Here is an 8,916-nt window from a genome sequence, read left to right as displayed (position 1 = left end):
TTGCCTCTCTCCAACTTCTGTGCAGTGTCCTCCAATAGTTTTACCCCCAATGTATGGGGGGGGGGGGGGTATATATAAATTCCTTATTTTCTCAGTAAATACTATTACCTTTTTCTGAATGTGATGCTGATACTGTCATTGTGATTAATTGGGAATCTAAGTGACATGGCTGTGGATGAAACAGTTTTAGCTGTGAGTAATATGTGTGTTCTTTACATGTGCTACAATGGACAGGTATGCTGCACAGAAAATCTTGGTGATGGATTATATGTTAAACTTCACCTTCTGAAGTTAGAAAACTTGTGTCAAATTCTCCTTTGTTACGTTTTCTGTCAAAACTTGATAAAAAAGCATATCAATTTCAAATTCCTAATTCAGGAGTTACAGATAAGATGGGTTATTGTCCAACTGAACAGAGGTGAACAATTTAGAAATGTTGTACACTGCTAACAAAATAGTTGTTTATATAACAGCTATTTAATTGGCTGTGGAATGGTGTGCTAAAAAAATTAATTTTCAGAGATGAAACATCCATCCAAATGACAGAGAAACTTATATTTATTTAAAGTCATTACCCAATGTCACAAAGCACACCACACTTAGATAGAACCTGGCCCTCTAGTTATCACTGTCACCATTAATTTGTTTTGATGGCTCATTGTCAGGAGTGTCAGAATCAGAGAACACTGATGAATATGAACATAGTGTATTCAGACATTTTAGGTTATTTGCAGTGAAAATTGTTGCGCCTTTCCCTTCACCTGCATTCAGGAGATATAGCAGTGACTCATGTAATTATGGCCTAATGTATAATCATCACAAAAGCTATTCCTGTGCCTTTTTGTGTTGTACGTATTGTTCCACACATAATATCTTAATTAAACAATGCAATGAAGTCACTAAGAAAGAAAATTAATAACGTAACACAATGGTCCATTTTCACAATCATTAAATGTCAGAAAGAGGTTTTGGATCTTGTCTTATGTGACCAGTGAAAGATACACCGGGGTAAAATATCGCTTGCAGGAGGGAAAGTGATTTCAGATAAAGCTTTTTTTGCCCAGCAGTTGCTGATGACGCCTTATACAGAATTATTGCATGGTAAATAATCGTACAGTAAAATAGGGCAATTTAATGAATATAAGACAAAAGGCATGCAAGTAAACATGGGGCTGTTAAATGAAAGCTGAAATAGGTAGAGGTGGATAGTTCCATTATCAATACCTGCATATCCTGGTCAGGGTCACGGGTGGTGCTGGAGCCTATCCCAGTGTGCATTGGGTGGAGAAGGAAGAAAGATTCCAAGAGAATCGACATTTCCTTGCTGAGTGTTGAAGGCATGATCTTCTTCAGCAATGTGGCAAAGAAGCTGTCTTCCTTAACAATCCCAACTACATTGACACTTCTGTCCAGAAAGGTAGCATCCCGAAAGTGCCTGGATGTCTGGAACACACAGGCGTGGTGACCCAGCTCACCAGAAAAGCAAAGGGGATAAGGGAGACCTGGCAATGCTCTGGCTTGAACTGGAAAATGCTTTTGAATCCATCCCCCAGAAGCTGGTTCAGACAAACATGGACAAACACCATGTCCCAAGCAAAGTGGCGGAGCTCATTCTGCATGACTACAACCAATTCCGTTTGAGAGTATCATCGGGATCAGGAACTTCGGAGTGGCGCAGACTGGAGGTGGAAATCATCATAGGCTGCACCATCTCCATCCTCTTTGCCCCAGCAATGAACATGATCCTGAAGTCTGCCGAGCCAGAGTGCTGGCGCCCCAGGATGGAGGTATGCCAACCACCAATACAGGCATTCAATGATGACCTTATATTCACCACTGAGTCAGTGCCAGGAAGCAGATGGACCTTGTGAGGGCTGGAGGAGCCCATTGGATGGGCAAGAATGAGCTTCAAGCTAACAAAGTCAAGGTCTAGGGCTGAAGAGAGCATGGTGATGGGCACATTCCACTTCAGCATTGTGGGAACCTCAATTCCGACAATCTCTGAAGAGCCGGTGAAGTGCAATGGCAAGGTGTTCAACAGCAGCCTGAAGGACACAGCATCAGTTCAGGCCGCCTTTCAGAAGCTGGACAGCTGGCTGAGAGCACTTGGCCACTCAGAACTGCCTGGAAAATTGAAGACCTGGATTTACTGTCACGGCATACTCCCGGGGATACTCTGGCACTACTGATCTATTAAGTCCCCATCTGGGAAGTGGCTGAGTTTTCCCAGGAGCCTGAGCAACATCACCCTCTATGGCTACACCAACAGGTTAAAACTTCCCTAAAGTTAAGAAGAATTCAAAGTGACTTCAGTAGAGGGAGTCAGCAGACCCAAAAATGGCCTGAGCAGGGAACCCGAGGAAGAGCCAGTTTGGCAACCTTCTCTACTCACCAGTATGACACTGCCAAGGAGAAGGAGAGATGCAGGCTAGACCAGGATGAAGTGAGAGCAGCGGTGGAAGAGGAGAGGTCCAGCACAGCAGTGGAAATGAGGCAACAGGGAGCCTGGACGAGGTGGGACCAAGTGGTGGTCTCTGACAGACAGAACCACACCACATGAAGAAACCTGCACAGCTGTAGCTATATAATTTAATGGTCACACAATTATATTAAAACATTAATGTTTAATTATCTGTATTTATTCATGGCTGTTTCCTTATGCTATTTCCTATGATGCACAGATCGAACGCCCAGCCCTTTTTTCACATTTTTCTTTCACCTCTCCCAATCCATAGCATAAGCAGCAACATAGACAACACACCCAAGACAGTAGGAGACACAGCTGGAACAGTGCCACAGCTCCCCTAATTATTTAATAACAGAATATGCTGCTGGCAAAATCAGCAGCAGTTGCAACACATTAGAAGCTCATCAATGGTGGATAAAACTGATGGCCACCCAAGAGTTGGGGAGCTCACTTTGAGTCTCCTGCCAAATCTAACCATGTGTGTGCCTTCCACGTCGACACGGAGCCAGAAGCTTAAAGCCCCGATGGAACCCCAGGAAACTGCTTCCTGACCCTATCCAACATGCACCCAGCTTAGCTGACAAATTCCAAAGTTTTTTTTTCTGTCTGAGTAAAGGCATTAAATATGCCCAAGAGGGCTAATGTCATTATTTAGTGTTACCTAGTCTGCACCCCCTCTCTGTTTCTATGAGGTGGCAGAATTACACGGATGGAGAATACAGGCTTACGTGGGCAGTCTTTCATTACTTTATTACCTTCTGGAGGGAACCCAGGACACTCAATGATCAAGTGACCGGAGAATTCTGCACAAAGCTCTTGTTCGTTTTGATTTTAAGTTTGAATGCAATCTGCGACATTTAATAGAAATCACTGATTGAAACTCTTAATGTCTATATAGATGATGGTTGTTGAGGCCTGACAGTTAAAATCTACATTTTTTAGAAGCAGTTTCAGTTTCAAGCAGAAATCAACAAGGTGCGATTTGGCTCTGTTACTTGTAAAATATTTAGACTGAAGGTGGAGATTGCAGCTGGTTAGGTTTAAAAACTACTTGTCCACAAATATCATTACAGGCATTTGGCAGACGCTCTTATCCAGAGCGACGTACAACAAAGTTGTCACCTCTGTTGGATGCAGAAGTAAATGTCCATGTTTTTAGCTGAGATGGATTACCTTCTAAAATATTCAAGTTTGGTCTCATTATAAAGAGGCTAGCACTGTCACCTCACAGCAAGAAGGTTCTGGGTTTGAATCTTTCTATGTAGAATTTGCATTATCTCCCCATGTCCACATGGGTTTCCTCCAGGTACTCCGGTTTCCTCCCACGGTACAAAGACATGCAGGTAGGCTAATTGGTGACTCTAAATTGCCCATAGGTATGAGTGTGTGTGTGAATGGTGTGTCCCTGCAATCGATTGCTGGCCTGTCGATAGATTAAAGCCCTGCTTCCAACAATATAAGGCAACTTTAATGCATAAAAGTGCTAGCTTTCAGATAAGACAGTCCTTGTCTGACCCTGCTGCCACACCTCCACCTCCCATACCTCGCCCATTTTTTAACTTTGATTTTGGATTTCTTGGGACTACTTGTGAGAAATTTGTGGTTTGGTATCTTCTTTCATTAATTACTTTTGTGGCTATAACTTGTCTGCATCTGTAACATTAATTGTCCAGACAGGGATCTTTCATCTTTCATTTGTTACACTATTGGTTTTTTTTCCCCCAACCAGTAAGAGCTAAGGCTAGTCCCTTAGATCTCCCTGTACTTTATTGGTATTGATATCATCATATCATGCAAGCAATTAGCATGGCAACTAACCTCCTCCCCACTATAATTTAATCAGCTTGATTTTCTATATTTACCTGCTACATACACTTTAATACCATCTCTGAATATCATGGTCTTTGTGTGAAGCTTGTGGTTTGGGATTATGGCCAGCAGGCAAGGCTCAAACTCTAAACTGGCGCACCTTGTCCTTGAGGATTATGTCTGGGGTACAAACAAGATTCTGTTTGAGTACCTGGTCATGAACAGATTTTTTGTGGACTGTCCATCCTTTTGCATTACATTACATTTATTTGGCAGACGCTTCACCCAAAGTAACGTAAAATAAGTGCATGCAAACTACAAACAACTTCAAAACACAGGTCCAATAAGGTACAATACTCATTTTGTATAGTTATTCATAGCCATGAACACATGAAGTCCAGTTCACACAGTGAACATTACTCTGACCTAACCTATGCTAAGTCAAACTAGGAGGCATTTTGCAGACAAGGCCAAACTTCCTATCATGATTTTACTGTTTGGGTTAAGAATTTTTATGTATCCTAGTAAATATTAGTGAGAAAATATTCTGTTGTTCTTTATCTTACCCATGTCTAGTGTATGCCCAAAAACCTGCCATAAATTGTGTACAGCATTGCTAAATTTGTCTTAGAGTGAATTTATTTAGCAAGTGCAGTTACATACTATCTTATGGTTAAACAATATGTATACCAGTATATTCAACTTTAGACACTCTTCCCATAACAATTAGCACGAATGTCTCATGGGTAATAATTCTGATTTAAATATAGTTCAACCAGTTTTTACAGCATCTCTTAATATATTATATTAAATTATAAAAATATTTGTCCACCTGAATTTACTGTCTTTTTATTCTCATTTATTGACTCTGGCTTTCAGCTTTTTAAATGATTCATGGTGTCAGCACTGGGCTCCACACACCAGACCAGTCAGTGATTTGGATGAAAAAAACATTTACCATCTCTGGAGGTGAAATGGTCACAGGCATAATCAATACACTCAGCTTTCCAATCACCGAAGCCATAAAGAGCCAGCCATAAGGCCTTGACAGCTGATTAAACTTGAAGTCTGACATTTCAACCAGCAACACATCTTATGTATAGATGTATCTGGATTGCTTTTGGATATATATATCTGGATATGTATAGGAGATCCATAATGTTTAGTACAAAGCCATATTTTTTCTTGATTTGGCTGTACTCCATGATTTCATATTTGTAACCAAACAGTATGTGGTTGAGGAGCAGACTCTCAGCTTTTATTAAAGGATATTATAATATGTTTTGGTTTCGCCATGTAGAAAAGACAGCACTTTTTATACATATTCAGTGACGTTGCAGAGAAGCTCACAATGTATTACAACCTTGATCAACTAAAAAATAAAGCATTTTTGTATCAACCAGCTCACAAACCTCCTGCCTTCTGTCATCCATTTTTCTGGCTGAGTAAAAAATTCATATTAGCCCTCAAATACAGAGCAGAAAATGCAAGGACTACTCGGCAGGGAAGGCATGGAAAAGTCTGATTCGAAGTGAACTTCCAGTAAAATCTTGTGTTCTTGGCTCGTTGCATTCTTGAGTTTGGAACGCACTTAATCACATGACCATTTTACTTCCACACCTGCTATATGCTCTAGATGTAACACAAGCATTGTATATAGTTTGGAACACAACCTATGACTGAAGAACACAAGAAGGCAAGAATCTGAAATTTTACTGCAAGCTCTCTTCTTGTTCTTGGGAAGGCTAAAAGCAAATGGCGCTTTGAGGCAGACTTTTCCATGCTTTCCCTTCTTTGTAGCCATTGCGTTTTCTGCTCTGTATTTGAGGGCGAAGACAAATATTTTACTCAGCCAAGAAAATGGATGACAGATGATTTCGTATAAGTGTAAGTATATTTTATTTGCGAATTTTTGCGGTGTTGATGTGTTTTTTGCTAAGGTTAGGGGTCAGTAATGGCAACGTCAAAGCGCAAGTCTGTTTCAAATTGAACGGATTGTAAGCATCCGTACGCATGGTTTGGGTACACTTGTCCTTTTAGAGGGAAGGGTCTGTGAAAATCAATCCAAAATTATTCTGAGTGATCGCCTTCATCCTTTGATGAAACATTTCTAGCCTGATGGGAGTGGTCTCTTCCAGAATAACAATGCTCTCATCCACAGGGCATGAGGGGTCACTGAAGGGGTCACACACACACACACACATGCTAAAGCAAGATGCAGAAGTGGAACTATTATGTGGACATTTTCCAGTAGTGGTCCGCCACTAAAACCACAGGTGGCGTGACTTTCAAATGCTGCAAAATGGAGGGTGAAATTAGGAAGTGGTGTGCAGGGTTTCTTCAAGCATGCACCTATTCTTCAAGCATGGCTAATTCTGCCTACTCTGGGCTATGTAACACAAAGTGTTACCTATAATTAAGCCTGCACTGCGATGAACATATGAACTGCTGAAAGCAGCTTCCATGTTATCAACCAGATCTGACAGCACATCTATGCCTGCAGTACACTCCCATAAAAATAGCTGAAAATAGCCTGCTTTTATAAGTGCCTGTTAATCTGCTACATGGCTTTATGTAGACAAATGAAGACACACAGGATAGTATCTCGCAAATATTTTATATTGCCATTAGTCTGTAGCACTTTGGTGACTGTCTGCATGCACATTTTCAAAAGGTCTTTCTTGTGTATTTTCAGTTTATGTGGATATCTAAATACATTTGCAAATACATTAGATTTTTTTGCACTGGCGTATACAACGTCTAGACTTTCCATTTGGATGTCCATTATAGTAAGCTAAACAAATGACACACTAAAGATATTACAGTGCGCAAAAGCTGGAATGTGATGTGATATTTTGGCAATATTTGGTTTATAACATAATTGAACTTTAAATATTTAAATATTGCTTTGGGGTTACTTTAATGTTTATTGGAAACATCGGGTTACCTTAATACTTATTAGTGGCTCTTCAACTTTTAGATTTTCTGCTGTGTGTCACCTCCATTTTAAATTCACTTCAACGCAGCTATTTACAGTTCAGTGTAATTTGACACAGCATAAAATCCTATCCCGTTTGATTTTGTTGAACATCAACATTTGCCCTGAATATACTTTGCTCCCAGACAGGCAAACAGTATAGCATAAATCCTGTGATTCTTATGTATTTATATTTGTTGGCAAACAGAACAAACTGTAACACATATGACAGATATGAGCTCCACTTTACCTTGAGTCTATTTAGTGTATCTCAGTAGAAACACCATGCCAACGTATACCTGTGTGTCACCTCCATTTTGTTGAAATGTTCAGGCAGTGGCCAAAAAATTGAAAAAACTTGGGTAAATGAGAGACATAACATATATTGAAAGCAAGTGTTTCCACACAGGTGTGGTTCCCATGTTAATTATGCAATTAACATCCCAGCATATTCAGGATTGTGTACAAAAATATTTGGCAGGCCTGGTTGCCTATAATTATGGCTAGCGTAGCTAGAATACCAGCCCTCAGAAACACTGAAAGGGGGGTGATTGCTGTTTGGCTGGAACTCTTTCAGTGATGAAGACATCTCAGTTAGCTGATGTTTTTAGGAAGAACAGTGTCTAAGGGGATGTCAACATGGACCTCCAGGGGGAAAGATGTTATCAGCAAAGGCAACTGTGGTCGGAAGCACATAGTTATGGACTGTGATGTCCGCATATTAGTTCAGGGTGCATAGATAGATGAGTAAATATATTTACTATTCATCAATACTATTTATCAATAGATGAGTAAATATATCAATTCTCTGCAAATTAATGTAATGACGGATTCAAGCTGTTATGGCAGAATGTGGTGTCCTAACACTATCAAATGTGCTCATGGTGTTTCCACCTTTGAGGTCACTACCGGTAGATACCTATAGACCTTTCAATAAAACAAAAGCTTCTGCATTGTAATAAAGTTCCTTATGTTTCTTTCACAAATACACACATACTATATCATGGACTGTCTGTCAATGAAGCCAGCTTGGTACAGTGCCTCAGTGTTCCACTGTCCGTAAGCTCTTTCAGACACATTAGAATAGCCCACTGATTCAGGTTTTGTTGGTTTATGTGTGTTGCTGTGATAGTGTATTAAAGATGTTTGGATCAATATTTCCTTTGTGTCGCTTTCACAAATCGTCTTATCTACAAAACTGAGACAGACCCATTTTCTGTGTGTTGCAGAATCTGGGAGCTCAGGTAATGGACAACAAGTACATGGGAAAATGCTTGTGATGACAGTCATCAAACAAGTTATTCCAACGATCAATATTGCGTCCGGGATGAACAAAAATAGGAGATAAGGCCTTGGGGGAGAGGAGCTTGCGAAGAGAAACAGAATCCTCTCGGTCCTAACGCAGACACAAAGCCCAGTCACCAGCTCGCAATACATTTATGACTTCATTACATTGTGTGGTCATGGTCTGCGGCCTGCATCAGCTTTCCTGATGGGTGATCCCAAACTACAGCAGAAAAGGACAGTGAACAGAACAAACAGCATTCCCACCAGCATAAAATGATCATAAAAAATACCGCTACCCTTTTTCAAATCCATTATGGTTTAATATATTTAAATGAGATACAGTCGTCATATATTTCCTTTTTTTACTTTAAATGAA

General features: G+C 40.2%; 1 pseudogene; it reads left to right on the top strand.

Moving 5' to 3' along the window:
- Positions 1-226: 226 nt before the first annotated feature.
- On the top strand, positions 227-2,285 carry LOC118207996 (annotated as a pseudogene).
- Positions 2,286-8,916: the final 6,631 nt, after the last annotated feature.

Source organism: Anguilla anguilla, chromosome 11 (genome assembly GCF_013347855.1).
Source record: "Anguilla anguilla isolate fAngAng1 chromosome 11, fAngAng1.pri, whole genome shotgun sequence".
Classification (NCBI taxonomy): domain Eukaryota; kingdom Metazoa; phylum Chordata; class Actinopteri; order Anguilliformes; family Anguillidae; genus Anguilla; species Anguilla anguilla.
Note: the sequence above shows the minus strand (reverse complement) of the source record. Positions and strands in the feature narration are given on the sequence as shown.